Genomic DNA, 17,234 nt, shown 5'->3' on the forward strand with positions numbered 1-17,234 from the left:
AGTGGATGTGAGTCTAAGGGCCAGATTTTTAAATGTATTGAGATGCCTGAAGATGCTGATAGGAGCCTCGCAGGACTTGTAAAAATGCCTCATTGGGAGTTAGGTGCCAAGGTGCTTTTGAAAATCCAAATAAGCACCTAGGCACCTAAATATTTTTTATAATCTTATCCTCAGTAAATTAGTCTGTGTGTGTAGAGGGAATATTAGTTGATGTAAGATACTCACTGTGAGGGGCTGTAAGAAAATGTAAGGCCTTGTCTACATAAGAAAATTGCATCAGTTTTTAACTTGAACTGACTTTTAAACAGTATGGAAACTCTTAGTTCAGTTTGACAGACTCACTTTGGTTCACTTTAAACTTATTTCCAGTAGACTTCTTTAGTTAAAATAGGTGCCATTTTCTTGTGTAGACAAGTCTTAAATTACATCAGTTTAGACTCTCTCTAGAATTAGACTAACTGAAACTGGCCTCTCTAGAATTTGGCCTACTGAAACTGGTGAAAACTTATATCTATAGGACAGTATAACAGGACATTTTGATAGGAGGCTATCAAGCATCCTAATGCAATAAGCCCAATGGAGGGGGTGTTCTGAATCAGAACAATAAGGAGAGGCAAAATTGTGTTTTATCTCAATCAGTTGGTGAAGTAGAACTCAATTCAGTGGGGAATAATCACAAGTAAATCAGTTAGTTGTTTTAGCAGGGACTGCCATTTAGGCTTACACTGTAAATTACTGTAGCTTTACTGTTATCTACTATATATTAGCTACTGTTATATTAATTAAACTCACTTTATAGGTAACTATATTTACATTTATGAAATACAGAATTTTGAATTAGAAAATGCAATGCACTAGAACATAACCCCCTCTGCTATACATTCACTTCTCAGTTTCTCACTTTTCAGCCTTTGTAAGCCCAGAGTTTGGAGGAAAAGGTCTTAGGGTGTTTAGTTGTCTCTTGAGGAATCCTCATGTGCAATCTTTGTTTATTGTTCTGAGTTCACGTATTCCTTGATGAGATGTGTTGGCTTCAAGACTGAACAATTATCCTGCCCTGCTCCTTTCTGGCTTACAGTCCCTTTGGTCTCTGACAGCTTCTCTATTCCTGTCACTTCATCTTGTGTATCTTAAGATGCTGTCCGGATGCTTTGTTTTACAGTCCTTGCTATTTTCTTTTTTTCTGCTACAGCTCTCTTCCTCATTTCTTAAGTCTGCTTCTCTTTTAATTACAGTTTCTTTAACTGCAGCTTATTTTCTTCACATTTCTTCTTTACTTGCCACACAATTTTTCTAATAGTTTCTTAGATTACTTAGAGACTCTCTAGTTATTTTTCCTCTTGTTTAACTGCACTGTTCTTCCTTTAACTTTCCCTCTTTCCCCCTTATACCTCTGTCTTTCCTCTTTCTAGGGACTGTCCCTTTTGTGGCTACCCCTGTTGTTCCTACTATCAGTCTTTGCTCTCTCTCCTGAACTGAACTTTCTTCCTCTCAGCTTTGTTCCTGGTGCCACTCTGGCCATTGCCAGGCAGTGGCCAATGTGTGGGAGGGACACGTGAGGTCAGGTGCCCCCCTGATTTCTGCCAGGGTTTATATGCCCTGCCCTGAACCCCGCTGCATACAACCAGAATCTTTAAATTGTGTCTACACCCCACTATCAGCAGTTATGTGTTGTCTCTGCTACCAGGGCCCCCATCCACTGGCTCCCCACTTACTGCATCCTTTTTTTCTGCTGTCAGTTGTTGCCTTGCTTGCTACTGGCTTATCTCTCTCTCCCCCAATCCTGAGCAGCCCCCCTCCAGACTCCACCAGCCATTTCCACTGCTGCCTGTTTGGCCTGCTCACACCAGCACTCTGAGGGGGAAGCTGCTACCTGCTTTACCCCATAGCTTTTTTTCCTTTCCCCCCTCCAAAAAAAATATCCCAGGTTCCAGCTCACCCTGCTTCAACTGCCCCAGAATCCTTGGCGTTCTCAAGACTCCGCCCAGAGCAGCTGTTTTTGATACCTTTTTAAAAAAAATATTCTAAACACTACGAGGCTGCTTTTGAGCAGCCAACTTGTGCTGCTCCCGTTGCTCTTTTAAACCCCATGCAGGTGGGGCAATACACTAACAAGGGTTTGGGACTTGCAATTCAAAGAAGCACCCAAAGTTGTGAGTAGCAGCAGAGACACTTATACATTAATGAAGCCAGCACCTTATCAGTTCACAAGTGGAAAGTTCTCTTTCCAGCCAGGGTGTTTGTGTCTTTTTTCAATAAAAGATGAAATTCTGCAGAAGTTGAAGTCTATCACCTGGAAAAGCGTCCTACTTGCCATAGGTGAGTGGATCAGTGAATTTGTCAAGCTCTGGTGGGATTAATCTAATCAGTTTTATTTACTCATTGCTAGTATCTTATCACCTTCTCTTGCCAATGGATATCTTGAATAACTTGACATGAATAGCACTATATGAAACCATATATTATTCTGTTAATTTTAGTTAATAGTACTACAACTAAATTGATGATATTTATTCACGTAGCTGCACAACTAACTTATTCCAGTCCCTGTAAACATAAATCATATTGTTGCCTGTGTTAAATAGCTCTTGTTGGTCTGGATGGCTCATGAGACTGATAATAGGTTTAGTATCCTTTCTTCTCTAGGTCATTGAGTCTTGCCTGCAGACATCAGATGGCTGTTTATTGGCTCATGCAAATCAGTTGGTGTCTATCCAGTTCCTAACAGGTAGGTGTCTAGATATATACAAAAATAACCACCATCATCATCACCACCCTTACTAGCACTCCTGGAAGAAAGGCTCCGGACTGTAGAGACATGAAAGTTGCTGTTATTGAAAGATGAAATCACATCAAATACCAGAAGTGGCCTTTTTGCTGCAGGGAATTTTAATGGGAAGTTAGTCTTCATGAGTCTTGTATTTATCTACAGAACATCATGAGCTGCCTCAGGACAGGCTTCCACATGTACCCCATCAACGTACCTCCTCTCTATCCTGGAGGAAGTGCCCCACAGCTAGAGGAAGGGGAGAGTAGTTGAAAAATATCCACACCTATGCAGTCCTTAGCTTTGACTGTAAGCTCTAGAGCTGTTAGTTAGTGATTTTTGTAATGTGGATACCAGTGTGACTATTCAGGGGTGAACCGCATCTGTGATTTCTTCACTCAGTCTCTCCTTTGGACACATTTTCCAAGTGACACTCTGCCTATGCTTTTCCCAGAGTGGTTCACCTCTCATTAGACTGGGTCATCAGGTGACAACACTTTCTAGTCTCACTGTACTGTCACAGTTACAAGGCGAACAGGGCCTTATATCCTCTTAGAGTCCCTTAGAAGTGCACCTTTCAGGTTTTGGTACTCTCAGCTTTCTCCAGGTGGAACACTTGTGGTTCTACCACTCTTAGACTGGGTCCTAGGGTGGCAGCCCACCATCTCCAATCATGTTAACAGGACAGACCCAGCTGTATTTGGTACCTGCAGGAAACTTTCCTCCAGGAGCTTGTAACCAGTAGCTGACTAAAGTAAAGTAAAGTGACTAAAGCTCCTTCCAAAAAGACACCTTGTCTATTTGCCCACAAGTACATAGCAAGCAGAGAAAAGAGTTAAAACAAACTGTGCTACTAAACAGAACTAGTAAAAATCTGCATACTTTAGTCTTGCCTCAGACACATCCCACAGGGTGTGTACCAAACTGCTCTCTTGCCTTTTCTGCCCTTCTGTCTCTCTTTGTCAGCATCTCATTTCAGGCAGCTGCTTGCAACTCCATCCTCTTCCCCCTTTCCTTTTTCTGAGGGGTGCTTTTAAGTGTTTATGGTCCTTTAGATCTCTAGTCTCTGGCCTTGGCAAAACACCTCAAAACCTTTGGCAGGTGCCTAGAAAGAGAGCACCTTCCCAATTAATGGCCTAGCCTTTGTTCCCTTAGCTCCCTTGAAGTTTTTTACCCAGAACTATCTTATCTCTGATGATTGTTTTATGTCCTGCTTGCTCTTCCTAACAGCCCTTTTTGATTCAGCTCCATGTAGTCAGACAGAATAATCTCAAACAGGTAAACTGAGGTACAGATGTTATCTTCCTTATTCTCTACAACCTGTCCAGAAGAAACTGAACCAAGTTATTCCATACAGGCCACAGAACAGCAATCAGATGGCAAAGAGAGTTTGGTCACTACTAATCAAGGGTGGATTTAATCAGGTCACCAGGAGCAGAAAGATTCATAATCCCGAATGATTCACTTTCCTTCCTCCTCTCATTCTATTAAAAAAACAAAACAAAAAAAAACCCAGAGACGTCCTGGCTTGGTAGGATTTTAGTTTAGCATCAGAGTTTACGAGGAAGGAATGTTTCATTGAATACACTACATCATTTACAATTATCTACACTGAGAACACAGTCAGTTACACATCCCTTAAACCTAAATGAAAAATAGTTTAATTATCTGTAATCCTCTATACAGACTTCTGAGGCATCATTTTTGATTTCACAACATCACAACAATCCACCTAGATTCCTAAAGCTCCACATATAGCACCACCAAACCAAAACTGTCTTAACAACAAGCTTTCTACCAATATATCCTTGTCACTTACATTTCAAATTCTAATTAGTGCCAACAGCTGCAGACAATGTTCCCTTTGAAGCAAAAATGTAGCTGCTGGATGCCTAGCAAGGAAAAATGAATGTGAACACCAGGACACCACATAGAGTAGGTACAATACAATTGTATGTTTGTTTATGTATGCCACTCCTGATCCATCACAACTTGTCTATTATTTGAACTGAGTTCAAAGATGGTTCCATTAGATTGAGTACAAGTCCTCAGCATAAACTAAAGATGCCTATTTTCTGTTATAGCTCCTCTTTCATCTAAGTTTCTTAATGATTCTTGGCTGTCATCTCTCTACTTCCCTCACTTCCTTTCTTCGTGCTAATGCACTTCTTCATGAATGCTGAAAAGACAAATACAGTCCTTATTTTATCCCCAATCATTTTCAGGTGGCAAATTGGGTTTATCAAATGATGAAGCTGCATTGGTTCTGAGATCAAGATAATTAGCTGCTTGATTACTTGTGGGTACATTTGTGGTACATGTGCATACCTAGACTGGTTAAGTATTTCATCATCCAAATAACCTAGACCCTGTTGGTTAGTGCTCTAGTCCTGGTATTACCTGATCATATATTGGAAACCTCAAAATATACTTGATCCTCTTTTACATGGGTGGTCCCAGCAAATAGTTTTGGGGAGTTGCTCTTCTGCCCTACGGGGATCTCTTCTGCACGGTGCCTCAGGAATCCATCTTGTCATCTATCCTGTTGATTGATGCTGGGAGACTTGGGAAGGAGGCATGGCCTGCAGTGTCTCAAATATGCTCTATGTATCCATTATATCCAATCCTGCCACTGCTGTGGAACAAATGACCCGGTGTCTGTGTGAGAATTATGCTTGGGTGAGAGCTAGCGGGTTGAGATTAAACTGGATCTATGCCAAAGGCTCAGCAAACTGGAATTTGTGGGCTGCTGTTATGCTAAGGTCAGTACAGTGTTACCAGTGTAAATTGTTGGTGCCCAAATTTACAAGGTGCTGAGCACCCCAGCTGCTGTTAGCTTCAAAGGGAAGAGAGTGTGCTCAGCACCAACACAAGATCTGATCCTTGGGTAATACCATTGTGTTGCTATTGCATCCTCTTTTGGTACAGGTCTCAGTACTGCCAACCCTACACATTAAGAAATCATGAGTCAGGCTCCTAAAAAGCACGAGATTGGCTTAAAAATCAAGAGACTTAAAAATAGAAAATTTGTGGTTCTTTTTCTTTCCTTTCTGGTTTTTGAAACTTTCAGGGGGCACTTGGGTCACATTTTCCAGATTTTCTTTGCAACTATTGCTGTTAAATGAAAGCTGTGATTCTTGTGTAATCACTAGTTTTCAGGAGCTCAGACTTTAAGTAAAACATCATATATAATACAATTGTGAACACTGGCACAGGGGTTCTGCCTCTCTCTCTGGTTGTGTTCTGTCAGTTTCTCAACAGGTCTGAAAGACATAGATGCCAACTCCATGGGTGCTCCAGGGCTGGAGCATCCATGGAAAAAAAATAGTGTGTGCTCAGCACCCATTGGCATTCCTGCAGTTCAGCTCCCCCCAGCCTTCCTGTCCACCAGCAAGCCCTGCCAATCAGCTCCTCTCTTTCCTAGTACCTCTCATCTGCCACAATCAGCTGTTCAGCAGCATGCAGGAAGTGCTTGGGGGGGAGGAGCTGGGGCAGGAAGAGGCGGGGGTGGGGGCAGAACGGGGCAGGGGTGGGAAGAGGCAGGGTGGGGGTGGGAGGAGACAGAGCAGGGATGGAGCACCCCCCCCCCAGGAACTGGGGAAGTTGGCACCTCTGCTTAAAGATAGCCGTCGGTATTAAACTGATTCATTTTAAAAAGCTACATAAAATAAAACAAGGTGATATATACTTACAGTAAACTACGAGCTACTTGAGAACTTACTTATCAGTCGGACATGCTTAGCCAAGATGTTGATCCCAAACTAAAATGTGTTACATATCTTAATCTGTTTGTACTTGTAAAGAGAGTTTATGTATACAGATCACTGCACTGTGCGCCTTTCTCTTTGTGTGTATTTAAAGAGGAAAGATTTTTGTTTCTTTGCGTAAGGAATACTTTAATTTTGCAGTGAATCAAAAGTAACCCTAACTAAGCCATATAAAGGCATATCACATCTTTAGACTTTGTGACTCACTTATTTCTTGATTATATGCCAAACACAAATTCCAGTTCTTTGTGTTTTACTTACAATAACATTAGTACTTAATTCTACAGATTCAATCAAAGCTACACTTAATATAAGGAAAACAAATTCTTTATTTTATAGCCACACTAAATACTTTTCCCTAAAATGCTTTTGGGGAAGTTTTTTATTTATTTATGGATTTCACAATGTGAGAGACTTTGTTTTGGTTTTAGTGCTCAGTATTTATAGTCATGGAACGATCATTTTCTGGTTGATTTCACATTGAGCTCTCTCAAAACTAGTTGTAATAGTTCCATGCTCTTTAAATCTTTTCCTTTCTATCACTGCTGTTGCAATATATTATGCTTTATATTCTTAAGCTATTAACTCTGCACTCAGTTAATGATTTGTCGTTGATTTTTTTTATGTAGAGCATCTAAAAGCATACAACTGGGTTGTTTGTTTACAATTACAAAGTATATAAACCTAACAATGAAGAAAGTAGCAAGAGGTTGTTCCAATAAGACTGCTGGAGACAGGCCAGCAAACAATGTAGCATTTTTATTTTAATTTTTTAAAGTACCTTTTTTTTTTTGCCAAAGGATTAATTTTGATGACTGTTGGCTGTTTATCTTTTTTCTTTGGAAGAGGGAAAGGAATAAATGCTGCTTATTTTACATATTCTCTCAGTGTTTAGAGGACTTTGCTGATTACTTACAGGCTGTTTTCTTTGACCTTTGGGCCCAGTTCAGTTTAGAGATGCACAGATGCAGAGCTTTTGCATTCCCTGAGGCTGTTCAAATTCACACTGTTGCAGAAAGGCAGTGAAATAACTGTGCTCCACTTTCACCACAGGAATGCACAGCCACCTTCCCCCCAGCACCCCCTATAGAAGGAAGTGCTCTTGCCTGTATAGGCAGGAAAAATGAGATGAGGGAGAGAATGTAGGCACCAGACATCCTATTCCTTTGGGTAGCAAGGATCCTTGGTCAGAAAAGTCACACCAAGCACTGACCCGGAAGAAGAAGAACTGCACAAAAGCTTTCTGTGTTCCAATAGCCCCTGTGGGAGCATGGGCACCATCGCAGTAGATAACCAATCCATTCTGTCTGTGGGGTGGCCACACCGCAATCCCCATTGTAGGCAGATGTTAGGGAGCTAAATACATAGAGGGTAATGCCTGGCAGCTCCCACTTTGTGCTTGGTTCTACATATCTGTTAGCTGCTCCTAAATTCCCTGAGCCATATGGGAACATTGTACCTGAGAACACCAGACATGTGTACCTGGCAAATTGTTACCTTGTCCACACTTACAGGCACTGATTTAAGGATAGCATCTCTATTCAGGACAGCACCTAATCACAGGCTTAAGTCCAAGTAGAGTCTATTCTTATGTGCTGCCCTGAACAGGGAGGGACTTAAGCATGTTGTTAAGTGCTTTCTTGAATCAGGACCAAAGTGCCCTCTGTGTCGAGGCACCATTCGTTACTGTATGTGCAACAGATGTTTTTCCAATTCTCACTTAGCTCTCTTTACCCCATTGGTGTCTGTTACATCTCCTGTGTTTTGCACAGGGCAAACTGCAATCTGTGCCTTCTTGCTATGGATTGGCCTCTTCTTTATCACATGTAATAAGAGTTGGCCACTCCCTCCAACAGGAGGACTTGCTCCTGACAGTCCAGAACTAGTAGGAGTTAGTCCAGCTCCATGACATAGTAGGAGCACTGAGCAGAGCACTTATGCATAGCTTTCTGAAGATGAACTGAACACAACCCCTTGTTACTTCTTTGTGATTAACAGTTACGTATCAAGTTTGTAATTTTTGATGTTTAAAAAGTTACTAACTTTAATATTTAATATCCTTAAGAGTAGAGATGGGCCTGAACCGTGAAGTTTTGATCCACATAGGAATTTAATCGAAGTGCAGGGTGTTAAGATCCGGGCTCTTGGTTCAGACTCACCTCTGCTTAAGAAGTTCTGAAAACTAAACAGTAATGAAGACATCCCCCCTAGTCATGGCAGGGAAATGGAAGGCTCCCAAACTGGCAAGTTTCTGCAGTGCAGGGGCAGAGGAACAAGGCCACAGAGAGGTGAGGAAGGGATGGGTTGGGAAAAGATTAAGGGTTTGGCCAGCAGCTTTGTACTTATTCAGATAAACTGGGGAAAAAACCCTGATGTAGGGGGAGCAAAGGGGTGGCGCACACTACAGCCCATACATTGTGTTCATCCCCTTTGTGGTGCTATTGTGTGTCCTGTATCCTGCTCCCAACCACATGTAGGTTCTCTGCAAAATGTCCCTGGGAATTAGTCCTACAAAATAGAGGCTAATACTCTCCCTCTTTTTCCGTAAGATTCTAGAGCCGACTGTGGCTTTCAAGAGGAGAGACTTTGACACTTTTTTGGCCCTCTATATGTATAATGGCTGGATATGATGGTGATGGGACAGGCAGGGATTTTGAAATGGCACCATGTGAGCTCTATAATAGTGTGGCCTAAGGACTGATTTATTTTGATTCCAATTGTTGATTGAATATAGTTACACTTAGAAGAGATTCATGCATATGAGGAAATGAGAACAAAAGTACAATGTCCATCATCTGTTTAGTGAGGGGAGTGGTAAATTGGGGTCTCTAAAAATGAGTATTTGAAATAACCACAGGGCCGGTAAAACTCAGGATTACTAACTGCAATAATGAATACTAAACAACCAGTATTCACAAAAGCACATGATGTAATTATGTGGTCAATGTATGCAGTGTGACTATAAATATCTTCATTCAACAGTTGTACAGCAGGCTTTTTGCACAGGGCACAGAGATACCATTTTTTTCTAACATACTCTCTCAGTTGAGATGTGTAACTTAGAGGTGAAAACAAATTGAACAGAAAACATCAGACACCTGAGACTGGCCACCAAACACATTTATACTAGTACAGGAAGAATGTCTTGAAGAAGAAGAAAACAGGATACAAACCTTCAAATTAAAATTCTCAATAACAAATTATTAAAAATAATCCTAAACCATCCACTCAGGACTCAGAAATTGGTTTATCAATCTGTTTTGGGGCAGACTTCTCCTCCTAGAAAGTGAATCTCCTTTAGAGCCATAGTCAGAATGGTAACTATATATAAATTGCACCTTCTTGCTCATCCAATTGATCTGTGTATCATATCTGTTCGCTTTATTGGAAAAAATAAGGTATTTTATTTTTGTGAGTAGTTCAGAGTCAATTGGGGGAGAATGAGGTGGATTTTAATCTGGCTCATGCATCATCTATGGAATTGTGAAATTAAGATGTAAACTGATCAAATTTATTGCAGAAGTCAGTGAAAGACCATAAACATTGAATTCCACAATATCATCGTAACAAAATCACTTTGGTATAATTATACTGTAAACATTTATTATCAGTTTTGTTGAATACAGGATAACAGCCTCAATATCCCTTTTCACGAAAGCTTTTTAAACTAGTGTAAGGTCTTACATCATGCTCTGGGTTGCCAGTTTTAAACCTGGAAGTAATAGAACCTATTTGCTTTTATATTGGGCCTTTTGTTGTCTGGTGACTCTCCAATATCTTAGCCCTCTTCTAGCCACTGGTTGGCTGCCAATGTAACATTTGTGCAGAAGAAATGAGTCTTTTGCTGGCTAGTTCAGATATTGGTTTACTAACAAACCCTACAGGTTCCATGCTCTCTGCACCACCTACAATCCTCAACAATCAACAATTTTTGGGGCCTCGATCTGCACTAGTTTCCACCGGTAGGGGTTTGAGATATCCAGCACACAATTTTAAACTTACTAGAGTTTTTAAACTTTCTAAATTTTAAACTTGCTAGAGCATTTTTCCAGTGCTTCATTAAACTATTAAACAAAGCAGTGTTCAGGTGGGAGTTTAAAGTCCAGTATTTTTAACAAAGTAAAGCTGCCAACCTTTTACTTTCCCATACTGCAAGTTTGTGTCTGATGACATTTTGTCAATGGAAATGACAAAATATTACAGATATTACAATAGCATTTTCTGGAAGCGTTAAAATGTTCTGTTTTATAGCTGTTTTTTCCTTCTTGGTGCTCTCTATTCTTACTATTGTGTCTTTTTGCTATATTCCAGCATAACAATTAGATAATAGGACTTTTAAAATAGCTTCCTTCATACAAAGTGTCCCAAAATGCTTTTCAGAGTTGAACAATAGTGTCACAAAAGACAAATAATAAACACTAGTAGAGGGGGAAAAAAATTAAGAGGTGCAAGCACTAGGGAGAAAAGAGAAATTTTCTGATAAGTTACGTGCACACAGGGAAAGATGGAGAGCAGATAAGGCAGAGAGATTCAGGAAAGTGAGGAGAAGAAAACTTTTTCACTAACAGAGCTAGGAATGTGTGAAGGGATGGAAAGGAAGCAAGTGCTAGCTGAGCAAGGAGGGACAGAGTTTGTCATGTGGGTGGGAGCAAGTCCATGGAGAATTTTTAAAACAAGGAAGTCAGTTTTGAACTGGATCCTGTCTGAACAAAAGCCCCCCCCATTAATTGGTTTAAAAATCATGAGATTTTTGAAAATAAACATTAGATTCTTTTTATTTGCCTTCTGATTTTTGAGTCTTTAAGGTTCGTGGTTTTTAAATTTTTCTCTGCAACCATGAAGACTAGAAAGGTTTTTTAAATGAAAGCTGAGAATTCTGTATAATAACTCAACTCTAGAAGCTAGGGCTTTAAGAAAAAAATCAAGTAACATGAGACTGGTGATAAAATGGCAAGAGTTGGCCATGCTGGAGAATGAGAGTAATGTGGTTGCATTTCTTTGAACAGGCAAGAAGGCTAGTGGTGGCACGATGCATATCCCAAAGTCTGGGGAGATGGGAGTCAGATCCATAGATATTCAAATAGAAGTGGGGAAGTTTGAGGAGCTCCGAGAAAGCAACATAAACATTGAAAGGGGCCATCTCCTGGAAAATGTTGACATGCCAGGTGCAATTTTCCAGTTTTTAAGAAGGTTTGGATTATTATTTATTATGTATCAACTTTATTGATAGGTTTTTCTCATGTTTGCATTATGGCAGTGTCTGGACACCTCACAAATATTAATGAATTTATCCTCGCAACTCTCTTGGGAGGTGAGGAAGTATTATTCCTATTTTAGAGTTTAGGAAATTGAGGCCCAAGGTCACACAAGAAATCTGTGGCAGAAGTAGGAACTGATACCACATCTACTAATTCCCAGTCTGATGTTTTAACCACAAGACCAACCTTCCTCTCTCTTAGGCACTATAAAATGTTATATATAAAAATATAAGCCTGCCATCACAATTACAGGGTTAGCTGCAACTCTGTCCCCCTCTGGTCTCTCTGAGTGTACTGCCTCAGGTGTCAGGCCTTGTGTCTTCAGCTCTCTGGGGTGGAATTCTGCCATTCTCCCACATTTAGAGTGTGCCCTGGGCTGCAGTACCCTGTGTATCAACCATGCTTACCTAGGAGGTCCAGCTGGGTTTGGCACCTGTTTCTTCCCTTCAGGAGTCCATGACCAGTGGTGAATAGACAGCCTTCTTCAAAACCAAGTGCTTATTTTAACAGTAGAAACAACACATAGGATAAAACATTATTTTAAAACGATCTCCACATGTCTATCTTACTTAAAACCCAACTGTCGCCATGGTAACCTAGGTAGGCCTAGCTTCTTCTGCCACACCGGTGAGTACCTATCTCAGTCTATACTCCCTGAACAACCTCCTGACCAACTCCCTGGTCTCTTGAGCAGGAGTCCTGATTCAGAATGATTTTTTTTTTAATTCCAAAGTTCTTGCACTGCTCTACTTACAACACTGCTGTTTAGCCTGAATGATAAAACCATTGTCTAACTTATTGTTTTCTTCTGATTATATACAGATATGATGTTAATTCTTCTTGACTCTTTCTCTATGTTTTATTTATACTGTTTCTCCCACTTCTTGTTCTTTTTTTTTTTTACTAATTCTGTGCTATTCCAACTTTCTCTGAGATCTTATCAAGAGCCCAGATCAGCAAAAATACACATGCACACTTAAATGACAGTGTCTTATCTTCAGTTTTGCAAACTCAGCTCAGATATCAGTATAATAATTTTCTAAATCTCTGCCTTGTCTGGAATTATTTTCCCAAAATACCACTTCCATTACTCTCTTCAATTTACACAAAAACATCCCCAGAAAGATTAGGATTTAGTTTATTTTTTAAAGGTAAAAAGAATCATTGACAGCACAAATTATGCCATGGTCTATTTTTAAGTCTATTTTCAAGTCAAGTCAACCTCTGCTGTTCAAAACAAGCCCAGGGATATGTGTGGAGGCCTTACAGTTCCTGAGCTATCATCAGTAATGTTGATCTATGGTTGGGCTATTTTTTTTATATATAATGTTGGTGCAGGCGGCATGCTGATGGGAGTTAGACTCCTTCTCAAGCTGTCCAGGTTTCAAATCTTCTTTTTATAAATGAGACTTGTTTATAGTTGGGGAGAGTTGGTAGAGGCAGTGCAAAACAATCCTGTCTCCTTTATAAAAGGAGTTTTCTGAAGAGAGTGGATAATGTTTGCAGAGATATTTCTATGTAGACAGCCCATCAGAGTCTCTGCAGCAAGCTTTAAACTAACACATCTAAGTGAACTCACTGCTTTTAACAGTCTCTGGGACATGGGTGATTACAAACCTGCAATAAGATAAACATTTTTCATATGGGTTATGTTTCATCACATCTACTGTGTAAAGCTTTACATTTTGAGCCAAATTTTGAAACAAGCATGGTCCAAAACCTATGTGCACAAATGCTAGTGCAACTGTGTTTCTTATGTAGGTTGTGCATTTTACTGATTTGTACGCACAGTTCTTGCATCTGTGAATATAATGGGTCTTTGGATTGTGTGTGCAACTGTAAGCTCTATTTCAGTAAATGAGCATGTTAATTTAAAAGCACAGTTGTGTGTACACTTTTTTATTACCAGTGTACCTCCACCCACTGAAAACTTTTCCCTTTAAATCTATGTGGTGATAATTATAGTGATACTATATCCTATCACCACTCTTCTTTTGACTTGTTAATGCTATCTTCAGACACTTCTCTTTCCAGCTGAAATTTTATATATTTAATCTCAGGGCTTGTCTATGCTGCCTGGGGCCGTGGACTGCGACTGCTCTGGCTGGCTGGCTGGGGGCTGCTGCCCGGGGCCGGGGACTGCAGCTGCTATGGCCAGCCACCCGGGGACCGCTGCTGGGGCCACTGGAGCAGCAGCTACTGTGGCTATCCTGCGGGCCAGCTGCTTGGGCGGCCCTGGGGTCAGCCACACTGGCCCCTGCAGAAGCCATGGAATCCGTGACTTCCGCAACCTCTGTGACACACACGGAGCCCTATTCATGAACAGCTCCTCATGACAAAAGGCCTTACCTTGGAAAAAACCATAGATACTGCCCCACAAGTGAAAAGCACCCTCCAGTGTGCTAAGTCACTTTCCATGACACCAGATGTCTTCCAGACTACAGAGATTAATGCAATCAGATACAAGATTGCAACCCAGAAAGCTCCTAAATCTACATCCACAGTGCCTTTACTCTCCCACACACCACATTGCTACCAGTGCTACCAATGTAGTGACCCTGTTCACGAGGCAGGTTTTCAAGGGTGTACTGCTAAGAAATTGGTATGCAGGAAAGTGGAACAAAAAAGGGCATTTTGCTAAAGTCTATAAGTCTGTCATCAATGTTGTATTCGAAATTCTAAAAGATAACGATGATGGCAAAGTGAATCCTGACAGTGTTGTGAATGTGACAGGAGATCACCAGACCACTCCACACTGCCAAGTGTGAGTCTATACCCATGAGATGAGGATATTAGCAGATTTTGGTTTGCCTTGCACTATAATTCCCAACCAACTCTACACTATTCGCCAGCTCCCAACCTGATTTGGATCCTCCAGACATATATGTCAGAGGGTATGGTGGATCTCCCTTCCCCCATCAATGGCTATTCTACAGCTTCCCTTAAGTATGAAGGCTGTAATGCCCAAAGGAAAAAATCTATATAACCCAAAGGTAGTTTCTGTTTTAAGATGGAATCATCAAAGATGATATTAGATGCAAATAGTACAGAATCTACCCTGTAAACTGAGGGTAGACTACAACCAGGAATCGTCTCTGACTTTCCAAAAGTTTTTACCAATATTACAGATGTTGCAAAAAAAGTTCAAGCACAATATCTAGCTAAAAAACACTGTACAACATAAACTGTGAAATGTACCAATTTCACTGAGACAACTGCTTGAGGAGATTCGGAAACTATTCAGAGCAGATATTATTGAACAGACTGACTACTGATTCCTCAGAATGGATTTCTCCTGTTCTCACCAGGAAGCCTAATGTGTGTGAACTTGAGAGATCTAAACTTGAACATTGTTGTGGATTATCATCCTCTACACAACATCAATGAAATGCTGCTCACCTTGAAGGAGGCAAGAATATTTATGAGCAGTGATTTATCCACAGCTTACCACTAGATGTCCTTAATGAAAGAATCCCAGAAGTACACAGTTTTCATCACTCCAGAAGGTTTGTTGCAATTCAGATGGATGCCATTTGGGATGGCCTCTGCAGCATCTGTATTGTAGAGAAGATAAAGTACTTCAGGATCTAAAGACTTACATAGCCAACACATCGCCTTACAAGACAATGATACCAGAACACTTGCAACCACATAGACACATATCACATGAGCTGTCCCTTGTAATGAATAGATTTTTGAGAACTGACTTCATGTTGTAGTTACGTTTCTGAGAGTATGATTTGATTCACCTGGCACGTGAAAGACAATTGGGAATGAGTCTGGTTTCCACCTTGGACCAGAGGACACTGATGACACTGATAGTGATGATGGACTATCTATAGTAGTAGGAATTGCTCCACGGCCTACTCTCGTTCCTGACTCTCCTGGGATTGGTAGAAATATGAGACAAAGGAGACTGCCTAAAAGATTGGAGGATTTTGTTATTGGACTCGAGTGATAGTTAGAAGTGACTGTTTCACCTTTTACAATGATTATTCTGAATGGGAAGTTTGCTATTTTTCTAGCTAGTACAGATAGCTACCCCCATTTGTGTTTGTAAATGTGTTCCAAGGAGGTTCCTGTAGTTTTGGGTCCAGGAGCTATAATTCCCAGAATGTGCCGGACAAGAGAAAGGAGAAAGAAAGACATAATATAAGCTCTGTGAAAGAATGAGAGGAATAAACCTTACCTTTGCTGTTATCAAGCTTCCTGGGTCTTCCTCAAAATGGTTCAGGTACAAAAATGTGCTTGAGTAAAGAGCATGTTGCAACAACCTCTGTCTAATTAGTTGGACTGTGATAGTGGATGCTCACTGGCTGTACTTGTTGTTCCAATAACTGGGCATTTTAACAGAAACATGTAAAGGGTAGCCAGAAAAAAAAATCTTTCATTAGGTTTGCTTCTGTGTGCTGAATTTATGACTCAGCTTTTAAGCATGAAAAATACTCACAGTACCAGGCCTCCATGACAAAGCCAGATGTATCAACACTCCATTTTGTATCAACTCTCCATTACTGAGAGAAACACTGGAAAATGCACCCCTTTCCCACATTTCAGTGATGTTTCATTGTTCTCTAAGTTGTAGTATTTATTCATCTATGTGGTTAAAACAATGTGAAATGTTGAACTGTTTTTTTGAAATATGCATGTATTATTGCAGTGTATGTGATAATGGTCAGATGATTGTTCCTATATCTACAGTCTGACAAGGTAACCATAGTGCTCTGAAAACCAGGTAGGTCACAATAATAATTAATACCTAGCTCTTATTTGAACTAGTTCTCAGAGGTCTTTATGAAGAAGGTTGTATCATTATACACATTTTACAGATTGGGAAACTGACCACACAGAGGTGAAGTGATATGCCCAGGTCACCCAGCCAGTCAGGGGCAGATCCAGGAATAGAAACCATGTGTTGTGAGTCCCAGTCCAGTGCTTTGTCCACTAGGCCACACTGTCTCCCAAATGTGACAGTTACGAATGAGTCCATCCACTACAGATGGACCTTTGAACATTTGAAGGTTCCTAAATGTCTAGCTAACTCCCCCACCCTCTTCACCCCCTATTATTATTATTATTATTATTTGCATGTTTCTGCTTGTTTAGTTTCTGGCTGAGGCCAGAAGTAGAAGAGCTGAGGTGCTAGAAAAGTATTTGTTTTTGCAACCTCCGGCAGTTCAGACAGGTAAGATAAACTTCTGACTTTTTAGGAGCTTATTCTAATAGATCCTGAATTCCGAACTTTAGGGCAAATTGTGCCAAAGTAGTGCACAGGAACTTTATGAAAGCAGCATTAGCGGTTGCCCTGTAGTCTGCCTGACCACTACCCATTGAATCACCAGATCCAGTATTAAATAGTATGGATAATTTAAATAGTATGGATTACAGAGACACTGCCAAGACAATGGTAGGCTTATTCTGATTCATATGCCTGTGTATTTC

At 40.5% G+C, this 17,234-nt stretch overlaps 1 long non-coding RNA gene across 1 annotated transcript in view; it reads left to right on the top strand.

The window, feature by feature from the left end:
- The first annotated feature begins 2,221 nt into the window (after window positions 1-2,221).
- Window positions 2,222-17,234, top strand: part of LOC123364580 — a 123,687-nt gene continuing 108,674 nt past the window's right edge. The window contains exons 1-2 of the long non-coding RNA XR_006577170.1: window positions 2,222-2,319; window positions 2,647-2,728. This is a non-coding gene — a long non-coding RNA (uncharacterized LOC123364580). The remainder of the gene's footprint in view (window positions 2,320-2,646; window positions 2,729-17,234) is intronic.

This window comes from Mauremys mutica, chromosome 2 (assembly GCF_020497125.1).
Source record: "Mauremys mutica isolate MM-2020 ecotype Southern chromosome 2, ASM2049712v1, whole genome shotgun sequence".
Classification (NCBI taxonomy): Eukaryota; Metazoa; Chordata; order Testudines; family Geoemydidae; genus Mauremys; species Mauremys mutica.